The following is a 27,116-nucleotide window of genomic DNA, read 5'->3' on the forward strand; positions in this document are numbered from 1 at the left end:
CATATCTTGGCGTATAACCTAGTAGAAAGACGACACCTATGTCATTATGCTCAGCATGACCAAGGGATTTGTTTAAGTATAGACATGGGGTAGCTGGGTGACCCAGTTATGTAGTAATCCGTTTCTCAATTGTGCTGGTTCTGGAACCTAGAAAACTCACTGGCTGATAGTTCTACCGAAACACATGTCAAAAATGTGTTTGTCCCACTTCTACCATTAATCTGTGCTATGATATTTACATTTGCAAGGACAAAGGAACCTTGGTTTTTCCATGTGCTTCTACTTGTACTTTAAGTTTAAGGCCATAAAACTCCCAGTGAAGATTGGTCTCACATTACAGCTATAGAGCAGGGGGGAGGGAGGGGGAAAGATGAAATCGCACCCAGGCACATGCAGGCAGAGGAAACTGCAGCTGAGAGCCCTGTATGTGTAATTGAAGTAATAAGAAACTCTTCCTATTTCCTGACAATTTCTTTTTATTAGTAATCGTACTGTACATTCGATACTTGTTGTTACGCCGCAGGTGACGAGTTCCAAGAGTGGACCCCACTGGACCATGGAACCGACCCTCCCCCAAGCGAGCGCACCAGATAAACCAACCCCTACACAGGGATCGTTTTGGAGCCATCTCAGGGTCCTCTGGAACCACGGATGCTAGGACCAGGGATCGGCTCAGGGATATCAAGGAGAGAAACGGAGAAGGAACTAGGCAGGGAGGGAACCAGGATGGAAGAGAGTGAGGAGAAACAGAGGAAGGGGAAATGGAAGAGATGACTGGGGTACAGGAACCGGTAATAGACTGAGGAGAACGGATGAGAAGGTGAATAACTGAAGGGAGAATGAAGGCAGGAACCAGGGAAACACAGGACAGGTGCAGGATCTAGAAGAAAGGAAGGACAACAAGGGTTAACCAGCAAACAGAGCAAGCGAAGAAAGCGGCAATAAGGCAGCCCCACAATAGCAAGAGAACTTGATAATCAGGCGCCTCCACTGGGGGGGGGGGGCGGCCTGAAATACCTGATGCTTGTCCTCTATTGAACAGGAAGACTGCCGGGTTAGGTCACGCAGAAAAGGGAAAAGTGAGGAGGGCATGTGCAGTCAAGCCCTAAGGCACCTGCGCAAACCATAGGAGTGCATGGCCAACGGCAGGGAAGGAGCGCGCCTGGACAGTCGCGCCAACAGCGGACGGAGAGCACGGACAGGAGACCGGAGAAGAGAGGAAGAAGTGGCATGGGCAGCAACGGACCTGGGGCAGCAAGCAGGGAGCCCGGAAGAAGAGGAGAGGTAACAGTACCCCCTCTCTTACTCCCCCCTCCTCTACTCTTAGACAAAAATCTTTCAAGAATGCGAGGAGCATTAATGTTCTCCCAGAGTTTCCAAGACCTCTCCTCAGGGCCAAAGCCCTTCCAATCTATCAAAAAGAACGTTTTGCCCCTGACCCTTTTGAAAGCTAGAATATTCTTCACCTCAAAAACATTATCCGCACAGACCGGCAGAGGAGATGAACTAGAAACAGGATGGAAACGATTTAGAATGACTGGCTTCAGGAGAGAGATGTGGAAGACATTAGGAACGCGGAGCGAGGCAGGCAACCTGAGCTTATAGGCCACATTGTTGATGCGCCGGAGGACTTCAAAAGGACAGATGTAACGAGGTCCTAACTTGTAAGAGGGTATCTTCAATCTAATATGTTTAGAAGAAAACCAAACCCTCTCGCCTGGAAAATAAGTTGGAGCATCCAGGCGTCTCTTGTCAGCATGCCTCTTCATGTGTTCTCCCGCCCCTTCGAGTGCCTTCTTAGTTTCCAGCCAAATATTGGAGAATTCCACAGTTACAGAGTCGGCAGCAGGAACCCATGCATGCCAAATACCACAAAAAATGGAGACTTGTTTGAGGACTCGTTGGGATGGTTACTGTAGGCGAACTCGGCCCATGGGAGAAGGCTGGACCAATCATCCTGATGTGCATTAGAGAAATGATGAAGATAGGATGCCAACACTTGATTGACACGCTCCACTTGGCCGTTGGTTTGAGGATGATATACGGAAGAGAAATCCAACTTAACCTCCATGAGCCCACACAGAGCCCTCCAAAATCGAGACGTAAATTGCACTCCACGATCTGACACATTGTGTAGTGGGAATCCATGAAGTCGGAAGACATGCTAATCAAAAACTTTTGCCAGCTCAGGAGTGGAGGGCAGCCGTTGTATAGGAACAAAGTACGCCATTTTAGAGAACCGATCCACTACCATTAGGATTGTAGTGAATCCGGAAGAACAAGGCAGATCCTTGATAAAATCCAAGGCTATGTGTTGCCAAGGAGTAAAAGGGACAGGTAACAGAAGCAGGAGTCCATAAGGTAATCGTCTGGTGACTTTGACCTTGGCACAGGAGGGACATGAGGCAGAGAAGTCAATCACATCTTGGTGGAGAAAGGGCCACCAATAAAACCTGGAAATGAGATCCAGAGTCTTTTAAACCCTGACATAACCAGAGATTTTGGAAGAGTGGCCCTACCGCAACACCTGTGTCCTTTCGGTCTCAGTAACAAAGGTTTTACCCGGGAGCAGACTAATCAACCTCACGGGAGCCACAGAGATGATCTTGGCAGGATCGATGATGTGAGAGAAGTCCTCCTCCAAGTCTTGGGACTGAAGGGACCATGATAATGCGTCTGCCTTGACATTCTTCTGACCAGGACAGAAATGTAATTCAAAGTCGAAGCGAGTGAAGAATAAGAACCACCTGGCCTGTCGGGGATTGAGCCTCTGGGCTGACTGGATATAGGCCAGGTTCTTATGGTCAGTGAAAATGGTAAAGGAATGAACAGCACCCTCTAGCAGATGATGCCACTCCACCAGGGCCATCTTGATGGCTAGCAACTCTCGATCCCCAATAGAACAGTTGCATTCCGCAAGAGAAAAGGCTTTAGAAAAGAATCCACAGGAAACCAATCGAACAGCGGAGGACCTCTGGGACAACACTGCATCGGCCCCAGTGGAAGACGTGTCTACTTCAAGGATAAACGGCTTATTCGCCTCGGGTCGATGTAATATAGGAGTGGTTGAAAAAACCTGTTTAAGGCTTTGAAAGGCCTTTTTGGCCTCCAGAGACCAGGTAGTGGAGCTGACTCCCTTCCGAGTGAGGCAAGAGATAGGCTTGATAATGGACGAGAAATGCGAGATAAAGGTATTTGTAGCCAAAACCAGGAGTGGAACAATCAGAGGGAAAGTATAATAGAAACATATACACCACTTCTGTATTTATCACCCACTCCTGGTTTTGGCTTCCAAATACTGATGTAAAATACTGACCAAATACTGCTAGCGTGACGGCAGCCAAACTGTCGGTAGTAATTGGCAAAACCGAGGAAGCGTTGGATAGCTTTTACCCCTACCGGACGAGGCCACTGAAGGATTGCAGACAACTTATCTGGGTCCATCTCTAATCCATACTCAGAGACAATATACCCTAAAAAGGGCAAGGAAGAATGCTCGAAGAGACACTTCTCCATCTTCGCGTAAAGACGGTTCTCCCGCAGGCACAGGAGGACCAGGCGGACGCTCTTTCGGTGAGAAGCCAAATCTGGGGAGAAGACGAGAATGTTGTCAAGATAGACCACAACGCAGGAGTAAAGCAGGTCCCGAAAGATGTCGTTGACAAATTCTTGAAAAACTGCTGGAGCATTACACAGACCAAAGGGCATGACGAGATACTTAAAAGCAGTCATCCACTCGTTCCCAGAGCAAATACGAACGAGATTGTAGGCTCCACGCAGATCCAACTCCGAGCCCCTCTCAGGTGATCAAAGAGCTCCGGAATTAGCGGCAGAGGGTACTTACTCTTACGTGATGTCATTCAGACCTCTGTAATCGATGCAAGGCCGAAGAGAGCCATCCTTCTTTTTCACAAAGAAAAAACCGGCACCAGCAGGCGAGGAGGATTTTCTGATAAAACCCTTAGCGAGGTTCTCTCGGACATATTGAGACATGGCAGATGTCTTAGCAGGTGACAGTGGATAGATTCAACCTCTGGGCGGCGTGGTTCTGGGACGTAATTTGACTGGACAGTCATCTGCCGATGGGGCAGAAGGGTCTCAGACTCCATCTTATCGAAAACATCAGCAAAGGACCAATAGGTGGAAGGCAAGCCCACAGGACCAGAAGATTGCGAAGTGGTGACTGGATGGACAGATCCTAAACACCTTTCTTGACACGGATGTCCCCACCAGAGAATCTCACCAGAACACCAATCCAAGACAGGGTCGTGAGTCTGAAGCCAAGGAAGGCCGAGAAGCAGCGGATGCGATAAGTTGAAAGGGAGGACAACAAAAGTTAATCAGCAAACAGCAAGAGCAAGCGAAGAAAGCGGCTATAAGGAGGCCCTACAATAGCAAGAGAACTTGATAATCAGGCGCCTCCACTAAGGGAGGGCGGCCTGAAATACCTGACGCTTGTCCTTTATTGGACAGGAAGACTGCCGGGTCAGGTCACACAGAAGAGGGAAAAGTGAGGAGGGCACGTGCGGTCAAGCCCTAAGGCGCCTGCGCAAGCCATAGGAGCGCATGGCCGATGGCAGGGAAGGAGCGCGCCGGGACAGCCGGGCTGACACCGGACAGAGAGCGTGGACAGGAGACCATGGAACAGAGGAAGAAGTGGTGTGGGCGGCAGTGGACACAGACCCGGCGGCAGCAAGCAGGGAGCCCGGAGGCAGAGGAGAGCTAACACTTGTCTTATTTTATAATATTTTTTTACCCTTTTTTGTAAACACTGCCTACCTTTTTGGAGCAAAATATATAAAATTACTTGCTTCAATTCTCCTTGCTCTAGAACGTACTGTCACATACTCCAAAGTGAATTATGCTACTAATTTGGGTTGGCTCCGGACCCGTTATTATTTAAGGAATTGGAGCTGGTGGCAGCTGATTTGTCCTGTGCATTTGGGAGATCTTGTGGCGACGGAAGGCATTAATTATTGCTCCCGCCTGAGTGGGAGTAGTTATTTCGCCCTCCCTGCAGTGTGAACATTAGCCAGTACAAAGTAAGGCGGCTAATTATCCTAGGTGCAGTACCCTGTGTGACCTGAAAGTAATGGGGTGCCAGAGAGCTGCAAGTTGCAAACTGGAACTGTGAAGTGGGCAACCAAGCAACCCCGGTTCATGAAATATTGGTGTGAGCAGTCGGGATGATAAAGATATCCTTCCTGTGAATCGTGACAATAGTATGTTATACATGTTAGCCATGACTATTCTGCAGGAGATATCAGATACAGGACATCTTCACTGAACTATCCACCAGATATCAGAGTATAATAGAATATTATATATTGTAGCCATGACTAGCCTGCAGGAGATACCAGATACAGGACATCTTGACTGGACTATCCAACAGATATAAGTGTATAATAGTATGAAGAAAAAGCAGAAGTCCAGCGCGGGTGATGTCCGTAAAAAATACCTTTTATTCCATATTCGTTAAAAGCACATAAATCCAAAGTCCATCTTTATATCCATAGACACAAAAACGGGTGATTCATACCAGTGACAGTCACAGGCTTAAAGTGCATTAAAATCATACGCGTTTCAACGGTCGTGCCGCCTTACTCATTGTGATAAAAATAAAATGAAAGAGGGCTGCCATATAGGACTGGGCCCATTAGGTTACACCCCCTGATCTTGCAGACAACAGAAACAGGGCAACACCTACAGGTAATTAATGAGTTTAGCCTCAAATTTGCATGTCCAAATACTATGCTTAAGGCAGGAGAAAGAAAGGGAAGGGGGGGAAAAAAAAAAAAAAAAAAAAGTCTATGGACTTTTATATGGATGTTATATATACAAGAATTATAACTTATCATTCATAATAATTCATAAGATCCTGCCGGATATTCATGCCTAGGGGGGCTCTGGACTTAAGCTGATACATCCACCATATCTCTCTGTTGGTTATTTTTCTTTTTATATCTCCCCCTCGGAATGGAGCTTTAACCCTTTCAATCCCGCGGACCTCCAATGAGCTGACATCCCCATTGTGTTTATGGATGAAGTGTCTTATGGGTGATTTTATTCACTGCATCAGACAGGTGCCTCCTTATCCTCACTTTCAGGGGACCCCCTGTGCACCCCACATATTGCTGCTCACAGGTGGTGCAATTAATCAGATACACCACATTGGAGGTGTTGTAGTTAATGTAGTGGTTAATTTTGTAGGTCTTTTTGGTGACAGATGAGTGGAATTCCTTACTGTTCACCATGTATTTACAGCAGGTGCAGATATTGTGCCCACACTTGTATGTGCCTTTAGTACTGAGACAGTTTTCTTTCTCTTTTAACCTTTTGTCCTCACTAACAAAGAGGCTGGGGGATAAGATGTTGTTCAGACTAGGGGCTTTTTTAGCGATATAGCGCACTGGTTTGGACAGGATTTGGTTCAGCTTTTTATCCTGGCTCAGCATAGGGATTCTTTTTCTGATAATATCAGTAATCTCTTTGAACTGAGGGCTGTATGTAGTGGTGAAGGTGATGTGCTCCTCACTGGACACACGGTTACTACTCGCTTTACTCAGCACAGTCTCCCGATCTATATCCTCCACAATGCTCTCAGCCCTCTGCAGCATCCAGCTGGGATAGCCCCTATGAGCCAGCCAGCCCATATGTATAATAGTATGTTATAAAAAATAGTAGCCTCGACTATCCTGCAGGTGATCCCAGATACAGACCATCTTCAATGGACTATCCACCAGATATCAGGGTATAATAGTATGTTATATATGGTAGCCAGGACTATCCTGCAGGTGATCCCAGATATAGGACATCTTCACTAGACTATCCACCAGATATCAGAGTATAATGGTATGTTATATATGGTAGCCATGACTATCCTGCAGGAGATACCAGATACAGGACATCTTCACTGGACTATCCACCAGATATCAGTGTATAATAGTATGTTATTAACAGTTGTGGCCAAAAGTATTGACACCCCTGCAATTCTGTCAGATAATACTCAGTTTCTTCCTGAAAATGATTGCAATCACAAATTCTTTGGAATAATTATCTTCATTTAATTTGTCTTAAATGAAAAAACACAAAAGAGAATGAAGCAAAATGCAAAACATTGATCATTTCACACAAAACTCCAAAAATGGGCCAGACAAAAGTATTGGCACCCTCGGCCTAATACTTGGTTGCACAACCTTTAGCCAAAATAACTGCGACCAACCGCTTCCGGTAACCATCAATGAGTTTCTTTTAATGCTTTAATGCTCTGCTGGAATTTTAGACCATTCTTCTTTGGCAAACTGCTCCAGGTCCCTGATATTTGAAGGCTGCCTTCTCCAAACTGCCATTTTTAGATCTCTCCACAGGTGTTCTATGGGATTCAGGTCTGGACTCATTGCTGGCCACCTTAGAAGTCTCCAGTGCTTTCTCTCAAACCATTTTCTAGTGCTTTTTGAAGTGTGTTTTGGGTCATCGTCCTGCTGGAAGACCCATGACCTCTGAGGGAGACCCAGCTTTCTCACATTGGGCCCTACATTATGCTGCAAAATTTGTTGGTAGTCTTCAGACTTCATAAGGCCATGCACACGGTCAAGCAGTCCAGTGCCTGAGGCAGCAAAGCAACCCCAAAACATCAGGGAACCTCAGCCATGTTTGACTGTAGGGACCGTGTTCTTTTCTTTGAATGCCTCTTTTTTTCTCCTGTAAACTCTATGTTGATGCCTTTGCCCAAAAAGCTCTACTTTTGTCTCATATGACCAGAGAACATTCTTCCAAAACGTTTTAGGCTTTTTCAGGTAAGTTTTGGCAAACTCCAGCCTGGATTTTTTATGTCTCGGGGTAAGAAGTGGGGTCTTCCTGGGTCTCCTACCATACAGTCCCTTTTCATTCAGACGCCGACGGATAGTATGGGTTGACACTGTTGTACCCTCGGACTGCAAGGCAGCTTGAACTTGTTTGGATGTTAGTCGAGGTTCTTTATCCAACATCCGCACAATCTTGCGTTGAAATCTCTTGTCAATTTTTCTTTTCCGTCCACATCTAGGGAGGTTAGCCACAGTGCCATGGGCTTTAAACTTCTTGATGACACTGCACACAATAAACACAGGAACATTCAGGTCTTTGGAGATGGACTTGTAGCCTTGAGATTGCTCATGCTTGCCCACAATTTGGTTTCTCAAGTCCTCAGACAGTTCTTTGGTCTTCTTTCTTTTCTGCATGCTCAATGTGGTACACACAAGGACACAGGACAGAGGTTGAGTCAACTTTAATCCATGTCAACTGGCTGAAAGTGTGATTTAGTTATTGCCAACACCTGTTAGGTGCCACAGGTAAGTTACAGGTGCTGTTAATTACACTAATTAGAGAAAAATCACATGATTTTTCAAACAGTGCCAATACTTTTGCCCACCCCCTTTTTTATGTTTGGTGTGGAATTATATGCAAGGGTTGAATGTTTTGATCTCCCCGAGGTCATTCATCCTTATGTTTATAGTCCTTTTACTAGGCACTGCTCCAAATAGCCAGTTTCCTACTCCACACTGATGAGGGGCAAAAACCCCGAAACAGCTGTCTGGAGTGAGGTTTTCTGGAGCAATCCAGACCCTTTTGTAGAGAGTTCTGTTTTTTTCTGTGGTCGTTCGTACCGACAGCTTTGAAGATGAGTTATGTGAAGAACACCATCCGAGTGACGTTGGAGCCATCTATCCGGGCAAGGAACAGCGTGGTCTTTATTGTACGTGACCTTATTGAGGAAAAGGCTGGAGGAAAGCGGGAGAACATCTATAGCATCAATGAGTTCCCTAATCAAGGTAACTACGATGTTACTTTTATGTCGGAGCATTATTGCCTGAATGTCTATGAGTGGTTTCGGAATCATGCCGGAGATCCCTGTTTAAAAGGAGTCAAATGTGAACCACTGTTTGGTCTTCAGGAAAGGCAGGTGACTATCACTGTCTATAACCCCTTTACTGAACCTGCATTGTTGGAGAGCTTCCTCTCAAAGTATTGTGACTTTGTTTCAAAGGGAGAGAAGCAAGTGAACTGTTTAGGAATCTTCAATTGTCGATACAAATATCGTGTAAAGTTCAGAAGAGATCCTGGCAGTGTGGGTGGGTTCAGACACCCTCCGGCGAACTTCTCTGTGGCAGGGCATAGGGGTTTCCTCACGTACCCTGGGCAGCCTCTGTTTTGCAGGAGATGTTTCTCTTTTGGACATGTCCAGGCAGACTGCCAGAAGGGGCAGTGTTGCCGAAACTGCAAGAAGGAGGGGCATATGGCTGGTGATTGCCCGATGGCTAAGACCTGTGACGTGTGTGGTAGTAGTGACCACATGTATAAGGATTGTCCGTGGAGGGCGCCTAGACGCTCAGAGAGTGAATGGAGAGAGGAGGAGGAGAGAAGGAGGAGGTTGGCGACTATCAGGAAGGAAACTGAAAGAATGGAGAGAGAGGAAAGGAGGGAGAGGGAGAGGGAAAGACGCTCTGTGACTCCAGATGACATTGTGCTAGCACCCCGTGGTACTATGAGTGATGCACAGAAGGAAGATAAGGAGTTTTGGTTGGCGGCAAAAAAAGTAGAGAAGGGGTTTAAGAAGAAGGAAGAAGATCAGGAAGAAAATGAGGAAGAAGATGATGACTCTACTGTGCCTGAAATGTTTTCTCTTGAGGAAGCAATGGATGCAACGGAGGAAGACGTGCGTATTTCTGAAGCTGAGAGCCCTGTGCACCCCTCAGATCCTCAGAATATTGGAGGGCTTTCTTCAGATCAGGACAGGGGTGCGAATAAGTGTCAGAGGGAGGAGGATGGGGAAAGTGATGAGGCATGCAGTAGTATGCCTAAGAGGAAAATTGGGCCAGCTAAAAAAAATGGAGTGAGCACGAAGGGGCTAGTGGTTCAGAGACTTGCTGTTCAGTCCGAATGGCAGAGGAGGACAATGGTGATACTGGGTAAAATGAAAGCTCAGTGGATCTGTTGTTTTTTTTTTTTCTCTCCTTTCTGTGAGTCTTGACCTTTGTCAAGGGCTTTTTGTGTAATGTGTGTAGTTTTGTGGTAATTTTTGCATTGTTTTTTGTTTTTATAGTATGGGTTTTTCTATAGTTTCTCAAAATGTGAGAGTTTTTAAGAAAGCGAGGAGGAGAGCAGCAATTTTGGATTTTTTAGCTATGCAGAGTGCATCTATTTTTTGTTTGCAAGAATGTGGGATTGTGGATGGTGTGAAAGGGGATGAGTGGTCTTATGGTGCGTCTGTGTGGTCTGGTAGTGCAAATAATAGAAATGATGGTGTGGGTATTTTAGTTAAGGGGCAGGAGGTGGTTTTGAATAATTATTTGGTGGTGGAGGTGGGGAGGTGTATCTTAGCAAATTTTGAATATAAAAATGCTAAGTTTTGTGTTATCAATATTTATGCGCCAGTAGAAAAAAATGAGCGTAAGTTATTATTTGAAAAAGTGAAGCTTTTTGTTCCAGGAAGAGTGCCTGTGGTGATTGTGGGTGATATGAATTGTGATGTGGGGGGAGTGAATGTGGATGTGTCTGGAAAAGTTTTGCTGGAGTTAGTTACTGACTTTGATTTGAGTGATATGCAGCGTGTGTGTGTGTGTAAGGTTAACCCTTTGTTAGATACCTTTTTTTCTGATAGTGGAAGAGCACAGTCCAGGTTGGATTATTGTTTTATTTCTAAAAATATTATTCCTGTTGGATATAAGCCGGATAGGGTCGTTTTTTCGGACCATGTTTGTGTGTTGTGCGAGTTAGATATTAATGTTAGTGGTGTGTTTGGAAAGGGTTTGTGGAAATTAAATGTGAAATTGTTGGAAAATGAAGCTGTGAGGAAGGAGTATGTGAGAAAGTATGAACAGTGGTGTAAAAGTAAGGAAAGTTTTGGGAATGTTTGAGTGGTGGGATTGGGTTAAGAGGCAGACAAAAAAGTTTTTTAAAAGTGTGGGGTATGAATTTGCGGCAATTAAGAGGGAAAAGTTTGTTAAGTTGAATGCCCGTTTATGTTTATTGTATAAATTGAGGGAAGGAGGAATGGAGGTGGAGGAGGGGATAAAAAAGGTTAAAAAAGAAATTAAAGAGTTTTTGGAAGAGAAAGGGAAGAGTATTATTTTTAGGGCAAAAATTGATAGAATGGAGCAAGATGAAAGGTGTTCGAGGTTTTTCTTTAAAAAGGTTTTTGGGAAAAAGCAGAGTATGGGTGTTTTGAATGCAGAGGATGGAAGAGAGGTAAGTGGGGAGGATATGTGTGAACATGTGGCTACGTTTTATGAGGAGCTGTATGCAGTGAAGTGGAGGGATGAGGCTTTGGAGGAGGATGTACTAAGTGTATTAGAAAATAAATTGAGTGAGATGGAGAGAGAGAGAGTGATGGGTGAGGTGACAGGTGATGAGGTATGGAAGGTAATGAATAGCATGGCGTTAAATAAGACTCCAGGAGAGGATGGTCTTCCTATAGAGTTTTATAGGGTGATGTGGCATGTGATTGGTAAGGATTTTGTGGATGTGTGTAAGTATATGTGGTCTAGTATGGAGGTGGCTGAGAGTATGCGTGCAGGTATGGTTGTGTTAATACCTAAAAAAGGAGATTTGAAGAGTTTAAAAAATTGGAGACCGATAACGTTGTTGAATTGCGATTATAAGATCTATGCGAAAGTAATGGCGAATAGGATGCGTGATGTGATAGAGAGTGTGATTGGGGATGAACAGTGTTGTGCGGTGCCTGGGAGACGTATACATGAGTGTGTGTGTATGTTGAGAGATTGTTTGTGGGACTGTATGAGTCGGAAGAAGAGTGTATTTGTTTTGAGTTTGGACTTTGAAAAGGCGTATGATCGGTTATCACATAGTTTTTTGTTCCGGGTATTATTGAGAATGGGGTTTCCGCCTGATTTTGTTTGGAGGGTGAGGAGCTTATATAAAGACATTTATAGTTGTGTTTTGATGAATGGTTCTGTGGGTAGAAGAGTGAATGTTTTTTCAGGTGTGAGACAAGGTTGTCCTTTGTCTCCTGTGGTTTTTATTTGTGCGATTGAACCGTTGCTTTGTATGTTGAGGAAAGATAAAGTGATTAGAGGAGTACAAGTGCCAGGAGGTGGAGGGAGGGAATGGAAGGTTAGTGCTTATATGGATGACGTGTGTGTGTTGTGTGATTCAGAGTATTCTGTGAGGCGGGTGAAGTTATTAGCGTCTATTTTCTGTGGTGCGTCAGCATTTAAGGTGAATTGGGAGAAGAGTGAGTGTAAGGTTTTTGGGGGAGGGGTTTTAAGTAAGGATGTAGGAGTGAATGAGGTGACTGGGTCTATTAAGGTTTTGGGGGTGAAATTTTCAGAGAGTTTGGATGGGAAAGAAAGTTGGGATGATGCAAAAGGAAAGGTTGAGCGGAAGTTATGTTTTTGGAAGATGAGAAGTCTTTCGTTTTTTGGAAAAATCTTAGTTATTAAAAGTGTGATTTTGCCTATTTTCTTATATATTGCAGTGGTCTTTCCGCCGGGGTATATGTGTATGAGAGGGTTAAATAGGATTCTGTTTGTGTTTTTGTGGAATTCTAGAATGGAGAGGGCTAGGAGGGAGGTTTTGGTGAAACGTTTAGAAAAAGGTGGGTTGGGTTTTCCAAACCTTGAGGTGTTTCTTGGTGTAAATATTGTGGTTTTTGTGTTGAGGGTGATTAGGATGGATGGCAAGTTTTCTTGTCTGTGTAGGTTTTTGTTTGGGACGTATTTATTTCGTTTGAAGTGGCGAGAGAGGGATCTGAGGTATCCGGTTGCTTTTGACGTGCCTAGATGGTATGTGTGGGTTTATAAATTTTTGGTGAAGTATGAGTTATGTGATGTGGATGTTAGGTTGTTGAGTAATAAGAAGGCTGTATATAGGATGATTGAATGTAGAGAGACAGAGTGTGGAATAAACATGGTAAGAGGGAATGATATAGAAAAAGTATGGAAGAAAGTGCGGTTAGACGGTATGACGAATAGGCAGAGTGAGATTGTGTGGCAGTCTTTGCATGGAGTGTTACCAGTTAGAGAATTTCAGAAGAATCGTGGGTTGGGGAGAAATGATATGTGTCCGAGAGGTGGGTGTGGTGGAAGGGAAAGTGTAATACATGTGTTTTGGAATTGTCATTATGCTAGGGAGGTGATTGGAAGAATGGGACCGTTGTGTAAAGAATTGTGTGGTGTGAGCTTGTTATCATTCGAGTTGTTCATGTTTGGCTTGGGAATGTGTGATGGAGTGAAGGAGAGAGTGTTGTGGTTAATAGTTGCATGTATAAAAGAAGTATTATGGGATGTGAGGAATGTGTATGTTTTTAAGAGAAAGGAAATTGTAGTAAAGAATAGTCTAAAAGTGATTTTGGGGAAGATGTATGTGTGTTTTCTATGGGATAAAAGAATAAGGGGGGAGGTGGATGCCGAAGGGATTTGGAAGGTGAAGAAGTGGAGATACCTTGTAAATATGTCTTGACTTGCTTTTTCTGATGTTGTATTAAACTGAAATTTTCCGATGATGATGGGAACAGCTTTTGTGTTTTGGATTTGACGCAGCTGTTTGGGATTTTTCTTTGGTCTTGGATTTCTGGACCGTGGATTTTCCCATCTGAGGGAAAAAAAAAAAAAAAAAAGAAACAGCTGTCTGTGGGTGGATACCATATTTTGGCATAGGTGGTTTTCCTTTTTGGATGCTGCCTTTCCCGTGGTTGTTCCTTCCGGGTGAAAGACCTAGCTATTTATTGCTTGCGTTGAAACACCTGATGGTGTCTCCGCGGCTTTTCTACATGTCTATCCTGGATCTCGTCATACCTAACTGACCGAACATTCAGCATCTCCCACTCACATACCACCTCCTCACCTCGCCCCCTATCTATCGGAGTCCCGCAAGGTTCAGTTCTAGGGCCCCTGCTCTTCTCCATTTACACTTTTTGCCTGGGACAGCTCAAAGAATCTCACGGTTTTCAGTATCATCTCTATGCTGATGACACACAGATCTACATCTCTGGACCAGATATCACCTCCCTACTAACCAGAATCCCTCAATGTCTATCCGTTATTTCATCCTTCTTCTCTGCTAGATTTCTAAAACTTAACATGGACAAAACAGAATTAATTGTCTTTCTCCCATCTCACGCGACCCCCCCAACGAACCTATCCATTACAGTAAACGGCTGCCCACTCTCCCCAGTCCCACAAGCTCGCTGCCTCAGGATAATCCTTGACGCTGATCTCTCCTTCACACCGCATATCCAAGCCCTTTCCACATCCTGCCACCTTCAACTCAAAAATATTTCACGGATCCGTACATTCCTAAACCAAGAATCTGCAAAAACCCTAGTCCATGCTGTCATCATCTCCCGCCTCGACTACTGTAACCTCCTGCTCTGTGGCCACCCCTCCAATCTATTCTAAACTCTGCTGTCCGACTAATCAACCTGTCCCCCCGCTATTCCCCGACCTCTCCCCTCTGTCAATCCCTTCACTGGCTCCCCATTACCCAGAGACTCCAGTACAAAAGCCTAACAATGACGTACAAAGCCATCCACAACCTGTCTCCTCCATACATCTGTGACCTCGTCTCCCGGTACATTCCTGCACGCAACCTCCGATCCTCACAAGATCTCCTTATCTACTCCCCTCTTATCTCCTCTTCCCACAATCGTATTCAAGATTTCTCTCGCGCATCCCCCTACTCTGGAACCCTCTACCACAACACATCAGACTCTCGCCTACCATCGAAACCTTCAAAAAGAACCTGAAGACCCACCTCTTCCGACAAGCCTACAACCTGCAGTAACCACTGATCGACCAAACCGCTGCATGACCAGCTCTATCCTCACCTACTGTATCCTCACCCATCCCTTGTAGATTGTGAGCCCTCGCGGGCAGGGTCCTCTCTCCTCCTGTATCCTCACCCATCCCTTGTAGATTGTGGGCCCTCGCGGGCAGGGTCCTCTCTCCTCCTGTATCCTCACCCATCCCTTGTAGATTGTGAGCTCTCGCGGGCAGGGTCCTCTCTCCTCCTGCATCCTCACCAATCCCTTGTAGATTGTGAGCCCTCGCGGGCAGGGTCCTCTCTCCTCCTGCATCCTCACCCATCCCTTGAAGATTGTGAGCCCTCGCGGGCAGGGTCCTCTCTCCTCCTGCATCCTCACCCTGTTGTGAGTTCTGTTTTTGGGCTCCCTCTGGTGGTTACTGATGGTACTGGGTGACTTGTCTTTCCTGGGTCTCTGGGTTCCACCTGTTCCATCAGGATATTTGAGTTTCCTATTTAACCTGGCTTTGCTGGCATTTCCTCGCCGGTTATCAATGTATCCAGTGTGTCTTGTTACCTCTGCTCCCTGCTCCTAGAACCTTCTGGTCAAGCTAAGTTTGGATTTTCCTGTTTTGGTGTTTTGCTTTATTTGGTTTTTTAGTCCAGCCTGCAGATATGTGATTCTTTGCTGCTGGTTGCTCTAGTGGGCTGAAATTGCTCCTCATGTACCATGAGTTGGCACATGAGTTCAAGTAATTTCAGGATGGTTTTTTGAAGGGTTTTTCGCTGACCGCGCAGTTCACTTTTGTATCCTCTGCTATCTAGCTTTAGCGGGCCTCATTTTGCTGAAACTGTTTTCATACTGCGTATGTGCTTTCCTCTCATTTCACCGTCATTATATGTGGGGGGCTGCTATTTCTGTGGGGTATTTCTCTGGAGGCAAGAGAGGTCTGTGTTTCTTCTAATAGGGGAAGTTAGATCTTCGGCTGGAGCGAGACGTCTAGGATCATCGTAGGCACGTTCCCCGGCTACTTTTATTTGTGTGTTAGGTTCAGGGTCGCGGTCAGCTCAGGTTCCATCGCCCTAGAGCTTGTTTGTATCTGTGCTTGTCCTTTAGTGATCCCCTGCCATTGGGATCATGACAGTATAACCGGCCCACAAAGTGTTAATTGTATTGGCTGAAGTAGGAGGATAAGTAGTCTGAGGAAGTTTTTTTTTTTTTTTTTCTCTTTCCGTGAGAGTTTGCTGCCTAGCCTTATTGCAGCCTGGCTACTTCCTCCTCCTCTTAATCTTTGAATGGCTCTGATCTCAGCTGTTTATCATGGACGTCCAGAGTTTGGCTTCCAGCCTGAATAATCTTGCCGCTAAGGTTCAAAATATACAGGATTTTGTTGTACATGCTCCTATGTCTGAACCTAGAATTCCTGTCCCAGAGTTTTTTTCTGGAGATAGATCTCGTTTTCTGAATTTTAGGAACAATTGCAAGTTGTTTCTTTCTTTGAAATCTCGCTCCTCTGGAGACCCTGCTCAGCAAGTCAAGATTATTATATCTTTCCTGCGGGGTGACCCTCAGGATTGGGCATTTGCATTGGCACCAGGGGACCCTGCGTTGCTTAATGCGGATGCGTTTTTTCTGGCATTGGGTTTGCTCTATGAGGAACCTAACCAAGAGATTCAGGCTGAAAAAGCTTTGTTGGCCCTCTCTCAGGGGCAAGATGAAGCAGAAATTTATTGTCAAAAATTTCGGAAGTGGTCGGTGCTTACTCAGTGGAATGAGTGCGCCCTGGCTGCAAAGTTCAGAGATGGCCTTTCTGAGGCCATTAAAGATGTTATGGTGGGGTTCCCTGCGCCTACTGGTCTGAATGAGTCTATGACTATGGCTATTCAGATTGATCGGCGTTTACGGGAGCACAAACCTGTGCATCATTTGGCGGTGTCGTCTGAACCGTCACCTGAGATAATGCAATGTGATAGAATTCAGTCCAGAAGTGAACGGCAAAATTATAGGCGGAAAAAAAGGTTGTGCTTTTATTGTGGTGATTCAGCTCATGTTATATCAGCATGCTCTAAACGCACAAAAAAGGTTGATAAGTCTGTTGCCATTAGTACTTTACAGTCTAAGTTCATTCTGTCTGTGACTCTGATTTGTTCATTATCATCCATTTCCGTCAATGCCTATGTGGATTCAGGCGCTGCCCTGAGTCTTATGGATTGGTCATTTGCCAATCGCTGTGGGTTTAGTTTGGAGCCTCTGGAAGTCCCTATTCCTTTGAAGGGAATTGACTCTACACCTTTGGCTATGAATAAACCTCAGTACTGGACACAAGTGACCATGCGTATGACTCCTGTTCATCAGGAGGTGATTCGCTTCCTGGTACTGTATAATTTGCATGATGTCCTAGTGCTTGGTCTGCCATGGTTACAAACTCATAATCCAGTCCTTGACTGGAAATCGATGTCTGTGTTAAGCTGGGGTTGTCAGGGGGTTCATGATGATGAACCTCCGATTTCTATCGCTTCATCTACTCCTTCTGAGATTCCTGTGTTTTTGTCTGACTATCGGGATGTTTTTGAGGAGCCTAAGCTCAGTTCGCTTCCTCCTCATAGGGATTGCGATTGTGCTATAAATTTAATTCCAGGCAGTAAATTTCCTAAAGGTCGTTTGTTCAATCTGTCAGTGCCAGAGCATACTGCTATGCGGGATTATGTTAAGGAGTCCTTGGAAAAGGGACATATCCGTCCATCTTTGTCCCCTTTGGGAGCAGGGGTTTTTTTCGTGGCCAAAAAAGATGGTTCCTTGAGGCCTTGTATAGATTATCGTCTTTTGAATAAGATTACCGTAAAATATCAGTATCCTTTGCCATTGTTGACTGATTTGTTTGCTCGCATTAAGGGGGCTAAATGGTTCACTAAGATTGATCTTCGGGGTGCGTATAATCTTATACGAATAAAGCAAGGTGATGAGTGGAAAACCGCATTTAATACGCCTGAGGGCCATTTTGAGTATTTGGTAATGCCTTTCGGACTTTCTAATGCTCCTTCAGTCTTCCAGTCCTTTATGCACGATATTTTCCGTGAATATCTGGATAAATTTATGATTGTGTATTTGGATGATATTTTGGTCTTTTCTGATGACTGGGAGTCTCATGTTCAGCAGGTCAGGAAGGTGTTTCAGGTCCTGCGGGCCAATTCCTTGTTTGTAAAAGGCTCAAAGTGTCTCTTTGGAGTCCAGAAGATTTCTTTCTTGGGGTATATTTTTTCCCCTTCTACTATTGAGATGGATCCCGTCAAGGTTCAGGCTATTTGTGACTGGACGCAGCCTACATCTCTTAAGAGTCTACAGAAGTTCTTGGGCTTTGCTAATTTCTATCGTCGTTTTATAACTAATTTTTCTAGTGTTGTTAAGCCTTTGACGGATTTGACTAAGAAGGGTGCTGATGTTGCTAATTGGTCTCCTGCGGCTGTGGAGGCCTTTCAGGAACTTAAGCGCCGGTTTTCTTCTGCTCCTGTGTTGTGTCAGCCAGATGTTTCGCTCCCTTTTCAGGTTGAGGTTGATGCTTCCGAGATTGGAGCGGGGGCAGTTTTGTCACAGAGAAGCTCCGATGGCTCAGTGATGAAGCCATGCGCGTTTTTTTCTAGAAAGTTTTCGCCGGCTGAGCGGAATTATGATGTTGGTAATCGGGAACTTTTGGCCATGAAGTGGGCATTTGAGGAGTGGCGTCATTGGCTAGAGGGTGCTAGACATCGTGTGGTGGTCTTGACTGATCACAAAAATTTGATTTACCTTGAGTCTGCTAGGAGTCTGAATCCTAGACAGGCTCGTTGGTCACTGTTTTTCTCTCGTTTCAATTTTGTGGTTTCATACCTGCCAGGTTCAAAGAATGTGAAGGCGGATGCTCTTTCTAGGAGTTTTGTGCCTGACTCCCTTGGAAATTCTGAGCCCTCTGGTATCCTTAGGGATGGGGTGATTTTGTCTGCTGTCTCCCCAGACTTGCGACGTGCTTTGCAGGAGTTTCAGGCGGGTAAACCTGATCGTTGTCCGCCTGAGAGACTGTTTGTTCCGGATAATTGGACCAGTAGAGTCATCTCCGAGGTCCATTCTTCTGCGTTGGCAGGTCATCCTGGAATATTTGGTACTAGAGACTTGGTGGCCAGGTCTTTTTGGTGGCCTTCCTTGTCGAGGGATGTGCGTTCTTTTGTGCAGTCTTGTGAGGTTTGTGCTCGGGCTAAGCCTTGCTGTTCTCGGGCCAGTGGATTGTTGTCACCTTTGCCTATCCCGAAGAGGCCTTGGACGCACATTTCCATGGACTTTATTTCGGATCTCCCTGTCTCTCAAAAAATGTCCGTCATCTGGGTTGTGTGTGATCGCTTTTCTAAAATGGTTCATCTGGTACCCTTGCCTAAGTTACCTTCCTCCTCTGAGTTGGTCCCTCTGTTTTTTCAGAATGTGGTTCGTTTGCATGGGATTCCTGAGAACATCGTTTCTGACAGGGGATCCCAGTTTGTGTCTAGATTTTGGCGGACGTTCTGTGCTAAGATGGGCATTGATTTGTCCTTTTCGTCTGCATTCCATCCTCAGACGAATGGCCAGACTGAACGAACTAATCAGACCTTGGAAACTTATTTAAGGTGTTTTGTTTCTGCTGATCAGGATGACTGGGTTACCTTTTTGCCGCTGGCCGAGTTTGCCCTTAATAATCGGGCTAGTTCTGCTACCTTGGTTTCTCCTTTCTTTTGTAATTCGGGGTTTCATCCTCGTTTTTCCTCTGGTCAGGTGGAACCTTCTGATTGTCCTGGAGTGGACATGGTGGTGGATAGGTTGCATCGGATTTGGAGTCATGTGGTGGACAATTTGAAGTTGTCCCAGGAGAAGGCTCAGCAGTTTGCTAATCGCCGTCGCCGCGTGGGTCCTCGACTTCTTGTTGGGGACTTGGTGTGGTTGTCTTCTCGTTTTGTTCCTATGAAGGTCTCTTCTCCTAAGTTCAAGCCTCGATTCATCGGTCCCTATAGGATCTTGGAAATTCTTAACCCTGTGTCGTTTCGTTTGGATCTCCCGGCATCGTTTGCTATTCATAATGTGTTCCATCGGTCGTTGTTGCGGAAGTATGAGGTACCTGTTGTTCCTTCGCTTGAGCCTCCTGCTCCAGTGCTGGTGGAGGGAGAATTGGAGTATGTTGTGGAGAAGATCTTGGATTCTCGTGTTTCCAGACGGAAACTCCAGTATTTGGTCAAGTGGAAGGGTTATGGTCAGGAGGATAATTCTTGGGTGGTTGCCTCGGATGTTCATGCTGATGATTTGGTTCGCGCTTTTCATAGGGCTCATCCTGGTCGCCCTGGTGGTTCTCGTGAGGGTTCGGTGACCCCTCCTCAAGGGGGGGGTACTGTTGTGAGTTCTGTTTTTGGGCTCCCTCTGGTGGTTACTGATGGTACTGGGTGACTTGTCTTTCCTGGGTCTCTGGGTTCCACCTGTTCCATCAGGATATGGGAGTTTCCTATTTAACCTGGCTTTGCTGGCATTTCCTCGCCGGTTATCAATGTATCCAGTGTGTCTTGTTACCTCTGCTCCCTGCTCCTAGAACCTTCTGGTCAAGCTAAGTTTGGATTTTCCTGTTTTGGTGTTTTGCTTTATTTGGTTTTTTAGTCCAGCCTGCAGATATGTGATTCTTTGCTGCTGGTTGCTCTAGTGGGCTGAAATTGCTCCTCATGTACCATGAGTTGGCACATGAGTTCAAGTAATTTCAGGATGGTTTTTTGAAGGGTTTTTCGCTGACCGCGCAGTTCACTTTTGTATCCTCTGCTATCTAGCTTTAGCGGGCCTCATTTTGCTGAAACTGTTTTCATACTGCGTATGTGCTTTCCTCTCATTTCACCGTCATTATATGTGGGGGGGCTGCTATTTCTGTGGGGTATTTATCTGGAGGCAAGAGAGGTCTGTGTTTCTTCTAATAGGGGAAGTTAGATCTTCGGCTGGAGCAAGACGTCTAGGATCATCGTAGGCACGTTCCCCGGCTACTTTTATTTGTGTGTTAGGTTCAGGGTCGCGGTCAGCTCAGGTTCCATCGCCCTAGAGCTTGTTTGTATCTGTGCTTGTCCTTTAGTGATCCCCTGCCATTGGGATCATGACATCACCCATCCCTTGAAGATTGTGAGCCCTCGCGGGCAGGGTCCTCTCTCCTCCTGCATCCTCACCCATCCCTTGTAGATTGTGAGCCCTCGCGGGCAGGGTCCTCTCTCCTCCTGTATCCTCACCCATCCCTTGTAGACTGTGAGCCCTCGCGGGCAGGGTCCTCTCTCCTCCTGCATCCTCACCCATCCCTTGTAGATTGTGAGCCCTCACGGGCAGGGTCCTCTCTCCTCCTGCATCCTCACCCATCCCTTGTAGATTGTGAGCCCTCGCGGGCAGGGTCCTCTCTCCTCCTGCATCCTCACCCATCCCTTGAAGATTGTGAGCCCTCGCGGGCAGGGTCCTCTCTCCTCCTGCATCCTCACCCATCCCTTGTAGATTGTGAGCCCTCACGGGCAGGGTCCTCTCTCCTCCTGTATCCTCACCCATCCCCTGTAAATTGTGAGCCCTCGCGGGCAGAGTCCTCTCTCCTCCTGCATCCTCACCCATCTCTTGTAGATTGTGAGCCCTCACGGGCAGAGTCCTCTCTCCTCCTGTATCCTCACCCATCCCTTGTAGATTGTGAGCCCTCGCGGGCAGGGTCCTCTCTCCTCCTGCATCCTCACCCATCCCTTGTAGATTGTGAGCCCTCGCGGGCAGGGTCCTCTCTCCTCCTGCATCCTCACCCATCCCTTGTAGATTGTGAGCCCTCGCGGGCAGGGTCCTCTCTCCTCCTGTATCCTCACCCATCCCTTGTAGACTGTGAGCCTTCGCGGGCAGGGTCCTCTCTCCTCCTGCATCCTCACACATCCCTTGTAGATTGTGAGCCCTTGCGGGCAGGGTCCTCTCCTCCTGCATCCTCACCCATCCCTTGTAGACTGTGAGCCCTCATGGGCAGGGTCCTCTCTCCTCCTGTATCCTCACCCATCCCTTGTAGATTGTGAGCCCTTGCGGGCAGGGTCCTCTCTCCTCCTGCATCCTCACCCATCCCTTGTAGATTGTGAGCCCTCGCGGGCAGGGTCCTCTCTCCTGCTGTATCCTCACCCATCCCTTGTAGACTGTGAGCCTTCGCGGGCAGGGTCCTCTCTCCTCCTGCATCCTCACACATCCCTTGTAGATTGTGAGCCCTTGCGGGCAGGGTCCTCTCCTCCTGCATCCTCACCCATCCCTTGTAGACTGTGAGCCCTCATGGGCAGGGTCCTCTCTCCTCCTGTATCCTCACCCATCCCTTGTAGATTGTGAGCCCTCGCGGGCAGGGTCCTCTCTCCTCCTGTATCCTCACCCATCCCTTGTAGATTGTGAGCCCTTGCGGGCAGGGTCCTCTATCCTCCTGTACCAGCTGTGACTTGTATTGTTCAAGATTATTGTGTATACCCCTCCTCACATGTAAAGTGCCATGGAATAAATGGCGCTGTAATAATAAATGATAATAATATAGTTACCACAATAGGAGGTAACTTTGCAGAGTTTAGCAAGCACATCTCTGGGGGCTATGCTATTTGTTGATGAGCTGCAGAAATTGAGCTTTATATCTATTTCTCCCAGAAGAGTGCAGCCTAAAGCGAGTGCTCAGCTCACCACGTGATGTGACGTTACTGAGGAGGTGAGAGTGATGGTCTCAGTTGCTATGGAAATCTCCATAGATACCGGCAAGTTCTCCCTTCCCGCAGGATGTCTTTTCAATAGGGTTCCATGTAAAAACCCTGTCTAGAAGCAAAGAGGAGTGTGGGTGGGCGTCAGATGTATCCTGACGGAAACTTGCGAGGATGCAGCGAATGTCCACCCTGTCAGCATTCAGAGGGTGTGCCATGGACGGCAGGCCGCACTTATTCTGACTTATCGTGGACAGACAGCATGGAAACTATCTGACACATTCAATACTTGTCCAGCAGGATTCATTGGTAATATATAAACCAGTCACAACAACTTCAACACTGTACTTCAGCTGCTAACTCTGCTACACCAGCCGATTCACACTACTAAATCTGCTACATCAACCTAACAATACTGTTAGCTCTGCTACATCAGCCGATTCACACTACTAAATCTGCTACATCAACCTAACAATACTGTTAGCTCTGCTACATCAGCCGATTCACACTACTAAATCTGCTACATCAACCTAACAATACTGTTAGCTCTGCTACACCAGCCGATTCACACTACTAAATCTGCTACATCAACCTAACAATACTGTTAGCTCTGCTACACCAGCCGATTCACACTACTAAATCTGCTACATCAACCTAACAATACTGTTAGCTCTGCTACACCACCCGATTCACACTACTAAATCTGCTACATCAACCTAACAATACTGTTAGCTCTGCTACACCAGCCGATTCACACTACTAAATCTGCTACATCAACCTAACAATACTGTTAGCTCTGCTACACCAGCCGATTCACACTACTAAATCTGCTACATCAACCTAACAATACTGTTAGCTCTGCTACATCAGCCGATTCACACTACTAAATCTGCTACATCAACCTAACAATACTGTTAGCTCTGCTATGTCAGCCGATTCACACTGCTAAATCTGCTCCATCAACCAAATAACACTGATAGCTCTGCTACGTCAGCCTGCTAACATTGCTAACTGTTGATGTTTTAGGGTTAGCAGTGTTTATAGGCTGAAACAGCAGACTATTAAGATCGATAACTGTGCTCCACCAGTCTATTAAAATGGATAACTCTGCTACATCATCTTAAGAACACTGCTAACTCTGCAATAGCAGCTAAATATCACCGCTAACTGCACTACATCACCCTACTAACCATGCTAACCTGATTACATCATCACAGGTCCTTCTGTCCTTCTATGTGGCTGCCTGCTTATGATTGGTTATTGTCATACAGGAGCAGAAGTGATGTACTGCAGGAGGGGACGTATATACTCTACAGTGGAGGATAGTGATGTACTGCAGGAGGGGACGTATATACTCTACAGTGGAGGATAGTGATGTACTGCAGGAGGGGACGTATATACTCTACAGTGGAGGATAGTGATGTACTGCAGGAGGGGACGTATATACTCTACAGTGGAGGATAGTGATGTACTGCAGGAGGGGACGTATATACTCTACAGTGGAGGATAGTGATGTACTGCAGGAGGGGACGTATATACTCTACAGTGGAGGATAGTGATGTACTGCAGGAGGGGACGTAAATACTCTACAGTGGGGGATAGTGATGTACTGCAGGATAGGAACGTATATACTCTACAGTGGGGGATAGTGATGTACTGCAGGATGGGGACGTATATACTCTACAGTGGAGGATAGTGATGTACTGCAGGATGGGGACGTATATACTCTACAGTGGAGGATAGTGATGTACTGCAGGAGGGGACGTATATACTCTACAGTGGAGGATAGTGATGTACTGCAGGAGGGGACGTATATACTCTACAGTGGAGGATAGTGATGTACTGCAGGAGGGGACGTATATACTCTACAGTGGGGGATAGTGATGTACTGCAGGATAGGAACGTATATACTCTACAGTGGAGGATAGTGATGTACTGCAGGATGGGGACGTATATACTCTACAGTGGAGGATAGTGATGTACTGCAGGAGGGGACGTATATACTCTACAGTGGAGGATAGTGATGTACTGCAGGATAGGAACGTATATACTCTACAGTGGAGGATAGTGATGTACTGCAGGATAGGAACGTATATACTCTACAGTGGAGGATAGTGATGTACTGCAGGATGGGGGACGTAAATACTCTACAGTGGAGGATAGTGATGTACTGCAGGAGGGGACGTATATACTCTACAGTGGAGGATAGTGATGTACTGCAGGAGGGGACGTATATACTCTACAGTGGAGGATAGTGATGTACTGCAGGAGGGGACGTATATACTCTACAGTGGAGGATAGTGATGTACTGCAGGAGGGAACGTAAATACTCTACAGTGGGGGATAGTGATGTACTGCAGGATAGGAACGTATATACTCTACAGTGGGGGATAGTGATGTACTGCAGGATGGGGACGTATATACTCTACAGTGGAGGATAGTGATGTACTGCAGGATGGGGACGTATATACTCTACAGTGGAGGATAGTGATGTACTGCAGGAGGGGACGTATATACTCTACAGTGGAGGATAGTGATGTACTGCAGGAGGGGACGTATATACTCTACAGTGGAGGATAGTGATGTACTGCAGGAGGGGACGTATATACTCTACAGTGGGGGATAGTGATGTACTGCAGGATAGGAACGTATATACTCTACAGTGGAGGATAGTGATGTACTGCAGGATGGGGACGTATATACTCTACAGTGGAGGATAGTGATGTACTGCAGGAGGGGACGTATATACTCTACAGTGGAGGATAGTGATGTACTGCAGGATAGGAACGTATATACTCTACAGTGGAGGATAGTGATGTACTGCAGGATGGGGACGTATATACTCTACAGTGGAGGATAGTGATGTACTGCAGGAGGGGACGTATATACTCTACAGTGGAGGATAGTGATGTACTGCAGGAGGGGACATATATACTCTACAGTGGAGGATAGTGATGTACTGCAGGATGGGGGACGTAAATACTCTACAGTGGAGGATAGTGATGTACTGCAGGAGGGGACGTAAATACTCTACAGTGGGGGATAGTGATGTACTGCAGGATGGGGGACGTATATACTCTACAGTGGAGGATAGTGATGTACTGCAGGATGGGGATGTAAATACTCTACAGTGGGGGATAGTGATGTACTGCAGGATGGGGGACGTATAAACTCTACAGTGGAGGATAGTGATGTACTGCAGGATGGGGGACGTATATACTCTACAGTGGAGGATAGTGATGTACTGCAGGATGGGGACGTATATACTCTACAGTGGAGGATAGTGATGTACTGCAGGATGGGGGACGTAAATACTCTACAGTGGAGGATAGTGATGTACTGCAGGAGGGGACGTATATACTCTACAGTGGGGGATAGTGATGTACTGCAGGATGGGGGACGTATATACTCTACAGTGGAGGATAGTGATGTACTGCAGGATGGGGACGTATATACTCTACAGTGGAGAATAGTGATGTACTGCAGGATGGGGACGTATATACTCTACAGTGGAGGATAGTGATGTACCGCAGGAGGGGACGTATATACTCTACAGTGGAGGCTAGTGATGTACTGCAGGAGGGGACGTAAATACTCTACAGTGGGGGATAGTGATGTACTGCAGGATGGGGACGTATATACTCTACAGTGGGGGATAGTGATGTACTGCAGGATAGGAACGTATATACTCTACAGTGGAGGATAGTGATGTACTGCAGGATAGGAACGTATATACTCTACAGTGGAGGCTAGTGATGTACTGCAGGAGGGGACGTAAATACTCTACAGTGGGGGATAGTGATGTACTGCAGGATGGGGACGTATATACTCTACAGTGGAGGATAGTGATGTACCGCAGGAGGGGACGTATATACTCTACAGTGGAGGCTAGTGATGTACTGCAGGAGGGGACGTAAATACTCTACAGTGGGGGATAGTGATGTACTGCAGGATGGGGACGTATATACTCTACAGTGGAGGATAGTGATGTACTGCAGGATGGGGACGTATATACTCTACAGTGGAGGATAGTGATGTACCGCAGGAGGGGACGTATATACTCTACAGTGGAGGCTAGTGATGTACTGCAGGAGGGGACGTAAATACTCTACAGTGGGGGATAGTGATGTACTGCAGGATAGGAACGTATATACTCTACAGTAGAGGATAGTGATGTACTGCAGGATAGGAACGTATATACTCTACAGTGGAGGATAGTGATGTACCGCAGGAGGGGACGTATATACTCTACAGTGGAGGCTAGTGATGTACTGCAGGAGGGGACGTAAATACTCTACAGTGGGGGATAGTGATGTACTGCAGGATAGGAACGTATATACTCTACAGTGGAGGATAGTGATGTACTGCAGGATAGGAACGTATATACTCTACAGTGGGGGATAGTGATGTACTGCAGGAGGGGACGTATATACTCTACAGTGGAGGATAGTGATGTACTGCTGGATGGGGACGTATATACTCTACAGTGGAGGATAGTGATGTACTGCAGGATAGGAACGTATATACTCTACAGTGGAGGATAGTGATGTACTGCAGGAGGGGACGTATATACTCTACAGTGGAGGATAGTGATGTACTGCAGGATGGGGACGTATATACTCTACAGTGGAGGATAGTGATGTACTGCAGGATGGGGACGTATATACTCTACAGTGGAGGAT

At 46.2% G+C, this 27,116-nt stretch overlaps 1 protein-coding gene across 9 annotated transcripts in view; it reads right to left on the reverse strand.

The window, feature by feature from the left end:
• The window catches only part of LRRC4B (leucine rich repeat containing 4B), a 349,600-nt gene that overhangs the window by 18,006 nt on the left and 304,478 nt on the right, over nt 1-27,116 (reverse strand). The window lies entirely within an intron of this gene.

Source organism: Ranitomeya imitator, chromosome 10, assembly GCF_032444005.1.
Source record: "Ranitomeya imitator isolate aRanImi1 chromosome 10, aRanImi1.pri, whole genome shotgun sequence".
Lineage (NCBI taxonomy): Eukaryota > Metazoa > Chordata > Amphibia > Anura > Dendrobatidae > Ranitomeya > Ranitomeya imitator.